At 36.2% G+C, this 16,795-nt stretch overlaps 1 protein-coding gene across 1 annotated transcript in view; it reads right to left on the bottom strand.

Annotated features, from left to right (window-relative positions):
- NEGR1 (neuronal growth regulator 1) overlaps nucleotides 1–16,795 on the bottom strand; it is an 882,773-nt gene that overhangs the window by 158,548 nt on the left and 707,430 nt on the right. The window lies entirely within an intron of this gene.

Here is a 16,795-nt window from a genome sequence, read left to right as displayed (position 1 = left end):
ACAATACCCTGCGACATAGTTCTTTCACCCCAAAAGTTCCCAGAAAGGTCCTTTAAAAGAAAAACAAATTAAAATAACACTTTAAACTTTTAATCAAATTCCTAAAACATGTATGTGAAGTGCCTGCCAGGTTGGACTGTGGATTCACTCTAGATGGAATATACTATTTACAGGCAATCTAATACTCAGCAGAACACCATTATCTGCATACACTTGTCCACACTAAAATCTCTTATATCACAATACAGTCTACATTACCATTCTGGTAAAAAAAAAATCTTCAGGAATTCCAAATGCTATGCGTATTTCTTGTTCTTTAAAAGCTCCCAGGATCTTAGTTTGGACCTGCTTTTTCAACCTTACATTCTGCTAGTCTCCCTTTGCCAACTATATTCTATCCCAGTGGTTCTCTAAGTGTTATTGAAAGACCAGCTGCATCATCTTCACTTGAAGTCTAGTGTACATGATTGTCAACTACACAGATATTTTACTAGTCACTAAGAGGTCATGATGATGATGATGATGATGATGATGATGATAACTATATTTGAAAGTCATCGTTTATGAGAACTTTTTTTGTTCCTTTTATCTGCAACTGACAAAGATCCTGAGAGATATTAAAGACATCTATTCTTATAGTTTCCACTTAAAGATGAGGAATTTCAGCCTCAAAGATTATCTCAAGGTTAAGCTAATAAGTAGCTAGGAATTAAACTCAGATTTTCTTCTTCAAATTTCTTACCTTCCCAATATCTACATTGAAATCCTTTGGTGCTATCAGGAGAGAAAACAAATAAAACTGATGCCCATTATGTATGACCTTAATATAACCCAGGCCCTGTGTAAATCTCCATTATATGTGTGTGTGTGTGTGTGTGTGTGTGTGTGTATGTGTATATATATATATATATATATATATATATTTCCAATTAACCGTCATTCTGTCAATTCTCTAAGAAAACTACTATCAGATTGGGATACTAGAACTCTGAGATGCAGAACAACTTTCCCAAAGTCACCCAGCATATTTCAACTCCAAACTGTGTGAGCACAAATTCCCTTTCTTTCCAATAGAATCATACTGGGTTTTGGTTAAGGTAATTAGAATTACTCTTAGCTCTCAAAAAACATTTTGTGTCTCATGAAAGTGATCATTTTGCATTTCTTAAAAGACCAGCCAAGATTCTAAAAGCCATTAAATGAGAAAGGATGTATGATATCCTTTACATAGTGTGATACTATGTAAAGGATAAGCTTCATATCCATTGTCTTCCCTGAAGTAGGAAAGATTTTCCTGGCATTTGCCTTCTATCCCTCTGAAGGCAAGACTAAAGGGAAAAATTCTCAAAAGCTTTAAGAAATAATGTATCTTTTTCTGTCTAGGTAGAACTGGGTTTGAATCAGGCTCCACTTCATACTTGCTTATGAATTTGGACAAGTTATTTCATGTTTCTGAGACTCAATTTTATGTTCTGAAAAATTGGGAAACGATTTCATAATGTTGCATTAAGGACCAAATAATATGATGTACATAAAGTCCATAGCACATCCTAACCATGATCATGAAATCAGATATTAGAAGAGGTAACCGTCAAACTCACTAAACCATTTAGACAGTCCCAGCCTCCTGCTAGCCAATACGGAGACCAAGGAAGTTTGAGAAGCTTATCATAAACATGATTAAAGCAAGCCCCTAACAAAGATCAATGTCTTATTAATTTTGATTTAACACTCAAATTTCAATTTTTCCCATAGCCCATGTTATTATACATCTAGGTTTGCCTGAGACAATTCTCATATAATTTTAATAGGGCCTACTTTTCCTCTAAAAATTTCCGCAGTTTGGATGATAAACTATGAGATCACACTGCTTAAAAGGGATTTTTTTTGGCACTCACTAGTTCTATTGCATTTTGCTCTTTAAAGATAAGTAGACGATACTTGCTGAACTGTATAAAATTATGTACTCACTTGAATTTATGAAATGCCAATCTCAAGCCAAATTTGAAGAGATAATTGCAAAATTTTGTATCATGAAAATAAAACAGCTATTAAAACAAATAGTCATCTGAAATAAAAATGTTTAGGGTGCTAAGTTTTTTATATCATTGTTTCTCCATACACTTTGGTATTCAAACAGCTAAAGACAACCATAAATCCTGAAAGCATGAACATTCAAGAGTCCTGTATGGCCAGATATGTTGAGTTCCAGAGTTTTTGGGGTTGAGCAGATGGCTTAGGTGTCCTTTTAGTATCTGCTCTGCCTGCATCAAAAGGAGAAAAAAGTGACACAGTATTCTTTTTAGATCTTTCTTTCATGAATATGCATAAATATAGCATTCATGAATCACTGAGATGTAGGAGACTGTTAAATTGCCTTTTTGCTAGAGCTTTTTTTTTTTTTTTTTTTTTTTAAAGAACTTATGAGTCACCATACTTTTGGCTCAATTGCAATTCCTTTTTTAGAGGTCATTTTTGAATCTGTTCCACTGGTGGTATGTAAGCTGGAATCAAGTGGAGGCATGAAGATCCGCTAATAATGACTTATTAAAGTTCTTTATCTTGCCCTGTAGCCAAAAACGTTTCTAGTGACAATGTAGGTGCCAAGGGTTTAATTCAGATTGTCATTAATAAATGGCAAAGATTATCGGGCAAAATAATAATAATAAGAGACAGTGAAAAGGAAAAATAAACTTTCTTAGTAGAACTTATTCTGTTCTGTTACCTATTCTGTCACTATCTTGATAACTATTTGAAAGCATGAATTTGCCCTAGAATCTAGAAAGATCTTATTTCCTTCTTTAAAACACTGGACATAAATCTTCAGGTATTCCTTGGTATTTTTCCTGGTTCTAAAATATGAAGAGCAAATATATTACATTGCTTACCATTACCCCTGTCACACTCTTGACAAATCTTAATAATCTGGGTTTTTTTCCTCATCTAATACCTCATAGTCATTTTCATTCCAACTTGAGAAGCAGGTACTTTCAATTAAGTGGCACTAGAATCTTATGAAATCTGTAAGCCTTTCCTAGTACAGATTTCCTAAGGCACAAGGAAGAATGTAATTGTTTAGTTCTCACCTTTTAAAAATGTAGGAAATTACTTGGATATTTAGCTTGTTTTCTTTTCTTTTATTTAGGGGCTTTGTTCTTTCCTTTAAATCATTTGTGTAGGTAAAAGCAGTGATTTGTTCAGCTTTTGCTAGGTTATTCTGTTATAACAGTCAAGGTCTAAGTGACTCCAACAATAAAATTTATTTCTTGCTCACGTAAACAGTTCAACTGCAGTTTTGCTTCTGTTCCATGTGTCTTCCTCATTCTAGGACCAGATTCATATCACTTACCTGGCTCATATTCTTCTCATGGCAGAGGGAAAGTCTGAGACATAACCATTAGTAGTTCTTGGAGCCTGTGCTAAGATGTGGTGCACATCACTTCTGGTATTTCATTGGCCAAAGCAAGTCACATGATCACCAATGTCAATAGAAAGAAGGCCTTGCACATCATCTAAAAATGGGTATAAATGTGTAATCCTCTCATGGGGAAGTAAGTGAATATTTGTGAATAATAATAGAATCTCACGTGGCATATATTTGTTTGCTTATAAAAGGGTGCTTGTTCTCCATGAAACATATTGGAATAGAGAGAGAGAGGACTGACTACCTTTTACTTAAGTGCAACAAGATAACAGTTCAGATTTCCTGCTGACTCTGGGAGATACTTAATCTCCTGGAAAGACACATCTATGAATTTTGCTTGTAAGCTGGCAGATAAATGGCCGGTGCATGAACCCAAGATAGGGTTGATTTTTCCCTCAATGTTTTTATGCTGCTTTGCACCTGGACTCCATGAGCTAGATCAGAGAAAGCCCACAGAGCATTTTTGCAGAATAATGTCATAAATGCCCACATAATTTTAATTACAGATCAAGCTTAAATGGATAATTTAAAATATGCTCCAATCATACAGAGGGAGAGTAAATTATCATCTATTATTGACTGAAAGAACTAGAAAGACAAGTAAATGGTTGCTAGGCCCTTTGCTATCATTTAGAGAAATAGAAGAGCACAAAAATGGTAAAGCCATGAGCCTGCAGATATGTAAGAGAAAGATTTTTTTGTCGTTGTTATATTTGTTTTTAACAGAAAGAAGTTTGGAACAAGCGAAAGAAAAGAGTTTCATTGGGAATCTTGCCTTTCTAGTGTAAAAGAGGGTGAAGACTTTAATAAATAAATCTAGCATTTGTGAACTGGAAGTGATGGCTGAAAAAAAATAAAGGAAGGATCACAGAGCCCTGTGAAAGTTTGGGGAACTTGTCCTAGCAGGTTGACACAATATGACTTGAAAATGATACACTGTTGGTGTCCTTTGCCCTGACTATAGGTGACAGATGACTGGAACAGAAGAAGCACACTGATCGGGGAGGAAAAAAAAAAAAGACCAACCTTCCACTCTATCATTTCAAAACAAATATGTATTCATGCTTGGAAATGGAAGGAAAAAGGCCAAAGGCATTCTACATTTTTATCAAATGCCTTTATCCATGCAACGAAAAGCTTTGGCATTACCTGCGAGACTGTTAGAAATGCAGACTCTCAGGCCCCAGCGTAGATGTAGTGAATTAGAATCTGACTTTCACAAGATCTCAGGTGATCTGTTTGCACTTTAAATAAGTTTGGGAAGTACTGATCTAGGATGAGTAGCCCCTTGCTAGGGGAATGCACGTATGTTATTTTGCATTATCATCACCACATACACTCATAGTATTTGTTTCCAAAATTTAAGAATTAGAGAACTTAATCTCATAAACTGGGAAAAATCATACATATGTTAAGTAGTGGATTAAGGATTTGGACCCAGTTCTGTGACTCCACAATCTTTATCTTCCCCATTCTGCTATCTTTTCTTACATTTATTTTTGTACCCACAAAAGAACAAAAAATAAAAGCTCTGCTTCCTTTGGATCTCAATTTTTTAAAAGTCAAAACCCAGTACTTCCTTTACTCATATTCCCTCCCTGTCTCAATCTTCTCTCTTAGTGTTGATATGTACAAAGATGTGCTCTATACAGTAAGAAAACATCAAAAATTTAATCGCAATTCTTGTTGATAGTTCAAAGAAATAAGAAAATTTTTTATAAATGACTGTTTTATCAATTCTGGATGCCACTCGTTTTTATAAAATTGTCAAAGCAACTAGTATATGGATATGATAGACTATTTATAATTATGTTTCACAAGGATAAAACTGGAACTCACAGATCATATAATCGTTGACTCAGCTATAAAAAGATTTAGAGATAATCTCTTCCTGTGCCCTATGACATTAGGTTACTTTCCAAGGTCACCTATTGCAGAGACATGGTTAAAACTCAAGTATTCAGATTTGCAGTGTAGGGTTCATCCTTTTCTACTATGTATCATACTGCTTCAAAGAGGAAGTTAAGAGTAACTATCAATTAGATATCATTAGGTAAGTACACAAATTTTGCATGATATTTTAAGGCGAAGAATCAGTACTGAGATCCTCTTCCCAAACTAATCAAAGGCCCATTTATTGAGAGGTAACCAGATAAAATAAAATGGTTGTAAACCAAACACTCCCTGGTGGTTCCTGGTAGGAAGCCATGCTTCCCCAGCTTCAAGCCTTTCTATGAATTCTATCCAAAACAGGGTTGGATCAGATTCTTACTGAGATCCTACTTGACTTAATCCTTGGCTTGGGGTTACTAGGGAATTAAGACATATTCAAAGGAAAAGAAAAGGAAAAAATAAGCAGCTGGAGTTTGTGTGCTTGGGTATGCTTCTATGTATGTATACACAATAGTTTAAGCCTGGCTAAGACTTTTATGATTCATGTCATTTCTTGTATACAGACTTCATCTCAGTTCTTAGTGGTTTTTCAGTAATAAGCTATTTGCTTAGCAGGGAAAATAAGTGTTTCTCCCTGTGATTGCCAAACTGGTGTTGGTCTCTCTGCAGAGCACATTTCCTCATCAAGAACTCAGGCCCTCTAAATAGGACAGAGCAACAAGTATTGGCATGCAGACAGAAACCTGCAGAGAGTGCCAGCTGACTCTTCAGTTTCTTCACCAGGTACAGTGCAGAGACAGAAAAATGAAACAGCACACAGCTGAAGGAAGAAAAGGCACATGAAATAAATATGATAGATGCAATGGAGATAAGATATTGAAAAACAGAGAATAATATTGAGGGCATCAGTGGAACCAGACTAGGTTGGAGAGGATAATGTTCTTAGGAACACTTTCAATAGGAGCCTTTAATAGATTTATACAATTCTATAAGTTTTTCTAAATTTCTTTTTTTATTTTGAATAATTCGCTAGTCTCTTCTTGCTGGTCTATGTCCACATGTAAGTCAAATATTGAAAATATATATGCCCTAATTTAAAACAATGTCTGACACACAGAGAAGGCCATGTGAAGACAGAGACGGAGATTGGAGTTATGTTGCCACGAGCCAAGGGACACCAACAATTGCTGACATCTACCACAGGCTGGGAAATGGGCACAGAATGGATTCCTCCTGAGAGCCTCCCGAAGGAAACAACCCTGCCAAAACCTTGGTTTTGGATTTCTTCTGGCTCCAGAACTATAAGACAATGTATTTCTGTTGTTTTGAACCACCCAGTTTGTAGTAACTTTTTATGACAGCCCTAGCAAACTAATATAGATATTTAGGTGAATGGATTTCTAATAATAGATATACTTTTAAAAGTATCCTAATTTTTAATGTATTTAGTCATGAGAAAAATATATCAACAAACTAGGGTAAAACATTTTATAGTATTTTCCGTATTTCGTATATAAGTAAACTGAGGCACAGAGAAGACAGCAACTAGAAATAAAATTCTTAGCTAGCTTTTTAAAAAAGTGTTTATTTAATGTTATTCTCTATCAGGTAATTGCTGTGGTGGTCTGTGTGCATCTTCTCATTTATTCATAGAAAGACTACTCTTCATGAGATAAGTATTTCAGTCTCTAGATTAGGTAACAGGCTAGTAACAGAGTTGGATTTGAAACCAGAGCTGTCTATTCTAAGTCCATGCTTTTAAACATGGGTCAGCAAAATTTTCCTGTAAAGGGCCAGATAGTAAATATTTTTGGCTATGCAGGCCAAATGATCTCGGCAACTTCTCATTTCTGATCATGTCATTATAGATAATACATGAGCAAAAAATAACAGTGTATTTGGGCTGCTGTAAGAGGACACCATAGACTGGGTGGCTTATAAATAATAGAAATGTATTTCTCATAGTTCTGAAGGCTGGGAAGTGCAACATAAAGGTGAATTCAGTGACTGGTGAGGGCCCGTTCCTCAGGGGTGGCACCTTCTGGCTGTGTCCTCACAGAGTGAAAGGGGCAAACAAGCTCCCTCAGGCCTCTTTTGTAAGAGTACTAATCCCTTTTATGATCTGTTCACCTCCCAAAGGGCCTACTCCTAATACCGTCACCTTGGGGCTTAGGATTTCAACATATGAATTTTGAGGGGACATAAACATTTAGACCATAGCAAAAGTCTAGAATAAGATTTCTGGTTTCTTGCAGAAAATTGGAGGAAAAGAGTGAAACTGACAGAAGAGAATACATCTCAAGTTTTAGACCAATGCAGACCCCCAACATTCTTTTCTTTTCTTTTTGTTGTGTGTGTGTGGTTTTATTTTTACCTCTATTTCCATCATATTCCAAAAACTATCTGCTTGAGATAAAAATGGATTAAGTATTGCAGAGTTTAAGGCAATTTTAAAGTGTATTTTTATATAGATTCTGCTATGAATGTGGTAGCTGAGTATTAGAAAAATGTCTTGAGGGAAAACTCTTCTAAAAATAATATTTCTAGCAAAAGACAGAAATGGTATAGGAATTGGTAAGCATTTCCTATTACCTATACTTTAATCTAATAGCCTGTGCTTATTTTGATCACTTAATTGCATTTACTAGCAGTGGTTATTTATATGTAGCTGCTTTTCTGATTTCATGATACTTAGAATAAAATTCAGGTAAACTGTGCATTTGCTCTGCTATTGTCTGATTTATATATAATAGAAATATGTAGAATTCATTTTTCTGTGTTATTCATTCTAGATTTCATCTTATAATTGATTTCTGTATTGTTCAGCTCACAATAAAGTATATCAGTGCAATATACACTAAATGTTTGTGTCCCCCCTCCGCCTCAAATTTATATGTTGCAATTCTAAAGCCTAATGTGAGGGTATTAGGAACTGGGGTTTTGGGGAGCCAATTAGGCCATGAGGGTGGAGCTGTCATCAATGAGATTTTGTTTTTTTGTTTTTTTTATAAGATAGACCCCAGGGAATTTTCGTAGCCTTTTTCTCCCATGTGAGGATGCAACCAGAAGTTAGCAACCTGGAAGAGGGCCCTCACCCGAACCTGACATCTTAATCTCAGACTTTCAGTCTCCAAAACTATAAGAAGTAAATTTCTGTTGTTAATAAACCACCCAGTATATGGTACTTCTTATAGCAGCCCAAACTAAGACAATCAACAGATGCAATGTATAAGTTCAAAGATTCACAACATGATAGCATTTATATCCCATCTATTCAATTACTCTGTGTATCGAGAGAAAAGACTTGTTTATTGTCATTTGGATTATTGACTTCCTTAGCTGTTTTAGTAAGGTCATTTTATTAACCCCTCTATGAAATCGGTGTATTAGAGGCCTTTTAAAACCTCCTTGATGGGGGATACGCATTCCATATCAGAGAGCCCTATCTTAAACCACAAAGTATGATGAACTCTAGTGAAGAATCATTTCTGGTAAATTTACAGACCATGTGCCCTGTTTCTGTTCTTTTACCCATGAGAGATTCTCTTGACAAACAGGGAGAGAACTTGGGAAAAGCAGGAAGAAGGCCAGGCTTCCAGGAGTCCCTGAGGACCTTGGAGGTTATCCATGTGTTCCAGATGAGCAGACTCAGAAAATAAGAAATTTGTTCATTACTAGCCAATCAAGTATTTATTGAAATTACCATGTGACAAGTTCTGGTTGAGTATTGAATTTCCAGTGGTAAATAACAACAAAAAATGTAGAAATGTAAACATGAATAAACACCCGAAAATAAAAATATAAGGAAAAAATACACATATATACATCTATATACATATATTGTTTGTATATATACATATGGTGGGTGTATATATATCTACATATGTGTAAATTATATATATGTGAGTATATATGTGTTTATGCACATATAAAATAAAATTATAAGAATTATGTTTTATATGTATGTGTATATATGTATACATATATACGTGTGTGTGTGTATGTGTGTATACATATATATTAAAGTATCCTTGCCTCAGGGACAATGATCCTTTTGTAACTTTTTTTTTTTTTTTGGAGACAGAGTCTCGCTTCATCGCCAGGCAGGAGTGCAGTGGGATGATCTTGGCTCACTGCAACCTCCACCTTCCAGGTTCACATGATTCTCCTGCCTCAGCTTCCCGAGTAGCTGGGACTACAGGCACATGCCCGGCTAATTTTTTGTATTTTTAGTAGAGACAGGGTTTCACCATGTTAGCCAAGATGGTCTTGATCTCCTGACCTCGTGATCCTCCTGCCTTGGCCTCCCAAAGTGCTGGGATTACAGGTGTGAGCCACCGTACCCGGCCAGCAAGGATCCTTTTTAAGCCTATAGAAACCTTATCTGTTGTTAGGGATATTATATAAATTTCAGAATCTTAGATAAATGAATGAACCACTTCACATGAGAAAGGAACTGAAAAAGAAAGAAAAAGTTATCATCTGGTGGTAGAAGGAGGGGTTGAAAGAATGGGAAAGAAGGAGTAGGAAATAGAGCCAGCACAGCTTGAGCTTAGAAGAGAGAAAAAACTCTATTTGAGCAGTTAACATGAGGCTTAGTGCATTTCAAGGATAAATAAATCCATTATTGTTGTTGAAATAATCTGGCATCTCTTCTGTAAAAATATCCTTTAAAAAGTTCAGTAATGATCTAGACTACTGTTTGGGCGTTTAAAGTTTTAAAGTTTATTTATTTATTTTTTAAAGCATGACAATTCAGTTTTGTTGGGGTTACACATGGTTCTTGCCCTCACTAAATGCAGAATTGAGATGATAAATATCTGGTGCTTAGATTTTATTTGGTTTACTTCAGGAGAGAGCTGCAGTGTGACTTGCTGGCAAAAGAAGACAGAAAGTGTCATTATATGTGAAGTCATTGAGGGATTCTCTTCCTTGCTGAGTTGTAAAGGGGTGATTTGAACCATGTTTCAAATGACCTTTAGAAAAGATCAGACACAAGTGTGGCTCACCAATGGGGTCACTTCATTTCCCCCTTTGTGACTGAAGCACTGGGTTTCTTTTTCAGTGTTGGTGGTTATAGAGTAACAATCACTGAATTACACAAAACAAGGTTCTAGCTTCATTTCTGCCACTAACTAGTTTTATGACTGTCATCTATGTACTTAATTTCTTGATGCCTATTTCCTTAAAAACAACAACAAAAAAGTTTCAATGCAAGATAATTTGCGAACCATTTTCTTATAATCTGTTGACTCACAGAGGACTTTTCCAAGGGGAGTCCATGATTTAAAAGAATTCTAGGAGGGAATCCTTTAATAAATTTTTATGTATTTTTAAACAAGAAGCTGTTTCTAATTTGTTGTATGGCTTGGATTTTTTTGTACATGGCATTTTCTTTGACAAGTGACAGATGGTTATACCCCAATGCCACAGGTACTCCTGTAGAACTATAAATTTGTCCTCCTTGCTTAAAACTATAGCTCATTGGGGGTTTTTATATATCTTAGAAAAACTGCCCATGGTACATTAACTGGAGTGATATACTGTTTCTGTATGATTTTAAAAGAAGTAAAATTATCTACATTTATAAGTTGGAAAGTGACATATGGCTACTGCCCAATAGTCAAGTCTATCTTTTAGGTATAAGATGCAATACAAAATCACTGTATTATAAGTACTTTTCTTATTTGTTAATGCATACTTCCAGTGGTCAAATTATTTTATGCTACAGTTAAATTTTTCCTTAATAGTACTTATAAACTTTGTTTATACTGGGTCCTTATTATTATTATTATTATTATTACTTTCTAAGAAAAATGTTCTGAAACGTTACTGGATGTCTCTAGCCATTTCTCTCCATAAAGCACATGAAGGCATACCAATTAAATTTGTTCAAACAAGTCATCATAGTTTATAGGAGAAAATTAACATAAGTTTTAATCAAATTGAAAAAGTGGAGAATTTTGCTTGTAGCTTATGACTTAGTCAAAAGCTTTTGTAACTGTTGTTGTTGTTATTGTGTTTGCGTGATTTTATATTTTTCAATTGATAGAAAAAGGCACCATTGACTGATGTCTATCTTTGATTCCAGGTATGTGAGCTAATTGCCAAATTACTGATGTCTATCTTTGATTCCAGGTATGTGAGCTAATTACCAAATTAAACTGATGGTATGTAAGAAAGTAAAAGCAAGTTTTCATTTTGAACTCTGCATTAAACATAGATTAATGGGTAGAGGACTCAGATATGTTGTGAAAATTCATATTAGAAAGTAGGACACATTTTAGCCATGAATAGCATTTTATCATCACTTCCTTCTTATTCATGAATATATTTTGGGACAGACATATCTAAAGTTTTCTGAAAGTAAAAATGGAGGAGCCATATGTGTTTATTTGCTTTGCAAAGCATATTCAGGAAAGGCACCATCACATTATTTAATCACTACAGGACTATTCTCATAATTCTCTGAAGCACAAGTACATCTATTATGAATCATAGTCAGATTTACCATTTTTAAAAATAAATAGCAGTTTTCTATATGATTGACCAAATTGATTTTGCCAAGATGCAAGTCAAACAAAGTAATTGGCTAAAATATGCAAAAGCAACAACAACAACATCACCAAAAAGTTTTTAAAATGTTGCTGGCAGCACTGGCTCATGCCTGTAATCCCAGCACTTTGGGATGCTCAGGTGGGTGGATTGCTTTAGCTCAGGAGTTCAAGACCAGCCTGGGCAACATGGCGAAACCACGTCTCTACCAAAAATACAAAAAAATTTAGCCAGACAGGGTGGCATGCGCCTGTAGTCCCAACTACCCAGGGGGCTGAGGTGGGAAGATGGCTTAAGCCCAAGAGGTCAAGGCTGCAGTGAACTGTCATGGCGCCACTCCAGCCTGGGTGACAGAGGGAGCCCCTGTCTCAAAAAAAAAAAAAAAAAAAAAAATCTGAAATTTGAGCTCATTATGCACAAAGCAGTTACTTCACAGTTTTTGGAGTATACATTTTTTCAAAAGTTGAAGAGGTAAAAATGGCACAAAGTAATATGCCTTGCCTCCTTTTTAAGCTAATTTTCACACAATATCAAGTATAAGACTGAAACTGGGCAGGGCTGACAGGCAATTCTTTGTTCTGTAAATTTATACCATATTTAGGCCATATTTTGGAGCTTTAATTTTTCAAATTAGCTCTGAGTATTAGCCTTTGTCTTTTATATTAGAATACTGATGATTTCTGGGTTTAAATGGGCTTTATTTAGCCCTACCACAAGTTATTCATTAGAGTTTAAAACTCTAACAAGCCATCTAAGCATTGGTGACCCCTCTGATCTCTGTTCCTTTTTCTTAATCACAACTACAGAAATTACCCATTAGTCTTGCAACACATAGCAAGTCTAAACAAAGGCAGAAAGCAGGCTGTTGAGATTCTGGGAAATTCTAATTCCTCCTAGGGAAGAGGACAAGTAAACAGCTGAAACGTAAGGCTCTGTTCAGATCAAGACCATGTCATTATCATCTGTTTCACAGGGCTTCTATTTCTAAAGTGAGCACAAACTCTTAACACATACTTATTTTCAGTATTCTGAACAGAAAATAATATGCTCAACAACAGTACCCTGCACATTAACTCTTCTCACTATTGAGAAAAGCAAAGCATCTCGTGTTGCCAATTGCTAGGCATTTTATATCACTGCAAAGTCCTGCTTAAGCATTGATTTCCAGCATAGGGGTCAGCCATGTACGCGTGAGGTCTGGAGGCTTTAAATAGCAGACTTGTGGGTACATATTCATTTAAATTCATCTCTATGTGTTCAAGTTTATTTTGCAAATGCGTAAGTGTACTAACCTACTCGACGTTGGAGTTATTACTATGGAAACAACACTAGTTAATAAATGCCTGATTTCACATATCATTGTGCTAGACACTAATAACTGAATAAACATAGCACCTCGGCTTCTGCTTTGTTACCTCCTTAAAGGGACCCTAGAAGAGTCATCAATGAATAGTCGATAAAGGGTGACCATTTAGATTGGCTTCCTAATATCATCTTGAAAGCAATTTTCAGTTACTATGAAGACTGGCAAGGAAAGTACTCCTGGATAAGCGTAGTTTAAGAAACCTCCAGAGGCAGAATTCTTATTAGGATAAGGGTTTTGCAGAAAATTCCCTTGTGCTGGGGAGCTTCCCCTCCTACATACGAAATTACATGATGACATTGCCTCTGGTTTGGAAACACTGTAGGTATGCTTAATATGGGTATGGCTATTGTAGGTTCGATGTTACACTAAGGGAAAGGAAGCAGAGATCTAGGACTGGTTAGCTACATGAATAGAATAGATAAAGGGAAGTCACAGAGGAAAACTGGGGAGGGAAAAGGAATGAATTTGAAGATTGATATGATGTATGTACCACTCAGAGAAAAGGGAGTCAGAATTATTGAATGTTATGCATATTTAATCCTATTGGCAAAATTGCCATTTTTTTTAGATGAACTAATCAATGTTGATTTCAGGCTAATACCATTAAATGTTGGATTTCTTTATCTCCCCTTCTGATTCCATGGTCACCAAGCAACCTTCTCATTGTGATCTGGTGTTCTTTACAAGTCTAACTACAGAGAATGAACGGCTGATCCTATAGACTTCAACAATTTTCTGTCCTCAGACAGTGATTTATCATAATGAATTAATAAAATGACTTCTGACTTTGATGTGGCTTCTCTTGTAGTTCATTTTAAGAACAGAATGAGCTAATCATGCCAATATGAATATTATAAACCAAGTCAATTTCTTATTATAAATTAATAAATTGATATTCTAGGGTCTACTCAGAATATATGTTGTAGTCTCTTATATTTTTTAGACATTGTCAGTCTGTCATCATAGTCTGCTAAGTCCTAGGCAGATGACAAGAAGGACTCTCTAGACTTTTGAAATCGAGGCCCAGAATCTAGATTATGGTGACCTAAAAAAGGCCTTTTAAGGACCCAACCAGAATTCCCCTAAAACCTAGCTATTTAATGGAGTGTGGCCCTTTAAAGGATACACCTACCATTTTTATCTCTATATATCTGCAGATTATTGGGAGACACTCCTTTATGGGTCTCTTGCACTGCTGCATGCTTTGTTGTTACCTGTTTTGTTGGGAATGCCAAGAATGAAAGACCCAAGTAGAGGATAAAAAGTAAATGCTTTTATTCAGGCCATTTCTTACAGGATGAAGTAATGTCTTCCTCTGAGAAAAAGAGCAGGCTTACTTACTGGCTTCTGGAAAATACTAGGTTCCCTAAACTCAATATTGTTCTCTTGTAACAGACAGTACTGCATGTACACACATCCATAATGGCCAGCCATGCTATCCCTATGGGAACTGGGGCTTAGGAAACTGACACAAACATGTTGACTTTCTGCCTATTGTTTTTGCTGTGAGAAATAAAGTTTTATATCTCTGACCCAGGAGTCTTATGTTTTCTACCAGCATCAATGAGATTGTGGCAAGCTAACATTAGCTTGTAAGTAGGGTATAATCTCAGACACTTTGCAGTTATTGACTCAGATTTCTACAGTCTTTTTTAGCACAGTTGCAAAAAATAAAGTATTAGGAAAACTGAGTTCTTACCTAGGCTCTGCCATTAACAAATTATGCCAAAGAATAGTTACTACCTTTTCTTTCTGGAATAATTTCTTCCAGAAATTATTGAATAAAATGAGGAGAGGAGAGAGAAATGAAGTAGGTGATGGGAGTTTATAGATAACTAGTGACTTAAAAATAGCATTCATGTCTTAGGAATTCTTTGTTATTGTCCCACCACTACAAGATACAGCACATATCAATAAATTTATGTTCTATTTTAGCCCAAGGGACTTGGGAACCTCTTAGAAGCCTTAATAATTTATTTCCCTTAGCCCATACTTATTCTACATTAAGTGATGTGCATATGTTCTGTGTATATATGATGCCTTATTCGGTGAAGATAATTAACTTCTCATTGAACTCAAAATACATCAACCATTTGGATTATCTCTGGGTCCATTTAGTTTTGATAATTCTTAGGTCCCTATTCATTTGGGGTATTATGGAATGTAGACATCTTTAGGAGAACAACTATTTGTTTGTTGTTTGAGACAAAATTATTCTGAGACTAAATCTGTAATGTGATAATTTTCAGGGAAGAAGAATAATAGGAGAACGTGGATTGTTCATATGTGTTGCCTGCCTTATGCCACTTTCACTCATAAACTCAGTATGGTGCTAGCTGATCAACAGAGAGAGGAAGGAATATACATATCTCTGCTAAGGGAGGAGCTCATACACCCTACAATCTAAACTGATTAAGAGCCTGGTAATTTATACATTGCAACATTGAAAAAGTCAGTTGCTTCTGCCTCCAACCAAAGCAGTAGAGAAATAGCTACAAAGCATCAACCTTGACATCAAAGAAAACTAACACACTTGCTGTGGGAAGTCTGTGAAATTTGAGGGCACAGACAAGACTAAGGGTATTGCCCTTCCAACCAACCACACCAGTTCAGATTTCCTCAATGTAGCTGCTGTTTGGTTGAGAGAAAACAAAGAGGATAGTAAGTGAGGCATTGGAGCTATCAGCATTCAAAGCCTTTTCTACTTAAAAATCTTTCCCGGTTGGGCGCGGTGGCTCATGCCTGTAATCCCAGTACTTTGGGAGGCCGAGGTGGGTGGATCACGAGGTCAGGAGATTGAGACCACCCTGGCTAACATGGTGAAACCCTGTCTCTACTAAAAATACAAAAAATTAGCTGGGCATGGTGGCGGGTGCCTGTAGTCTCAGCTACTCCGGAGGCCGAGGCAGGAGAATGGCATGAACGTGGGAGGCGGAGCTTGCAGTGAGCCGAGATTGCGCCACTGCACTCCAGCCTGGGCGACAGTGCGAGACTCCGGCTCAAAACAAAAACAAAACAAAACAAAAAACAAAAAACAAAAAAAAAAAACCACAAAACCTTTCCCTAATGTTATTAACAAATTAAATTAACTGTATTTGAAGGCTACTAGGTTTTTGAGCAAATTGTTTTGTCAAAGAAGCCACGAGCCTTGTCTGCTATTACAGATGTTCAACCTTTAAAGAGAGTTCTGTGTGTCTCCAGTCTGCAGCAGTACAAAATGGGCCATGCAAGCTGCTCAGCCCCAGTGCTTTCTTGATATGTAGTCATGGAGCATAGTGTCCAAGAAACAACTTCCAGAGGACACAGACTAGAGCCACAGAGGACAAAGAACTTGAGAGTTCTTCCCAGAGCACAGAATGAGTGGCTGCCCATGGAGTTATGTAAGGAACATACTATACTGCTGGAAAAGTGAATCTTGACTCTTCCAACTGGCAGGAGCTGATCATTGGTGTATAAATGGCTGCTGTTTTGTTTTTTTTTTGTTGTTGTTGTTCTCCTCTTCTCAGAATGAGAGTCCTATTGCAGTTTTCTGGTTGATATTCCACCATAGTATGTTG

Source organism: Pan troglodytes, chromosome 1 (assembly GCF_028858775.2).
Source record: "Pan troglodytes isolate AG18354 chromosome 1, NHGRI_mPanTro3-v2.0_pri, whole genome shotgun sequence".
Taxonomy (NCBI): Eukaryota; Metazoa; Chordata; class Mammalia; order Primates; family Hominidae; genus Pan; species Pan troglodytes.
The sequence above is the reverse complement of the archived record's forward strand: the minus strand, read 5'-3'. Positions and strand labels throughout refer to the sequence as shown.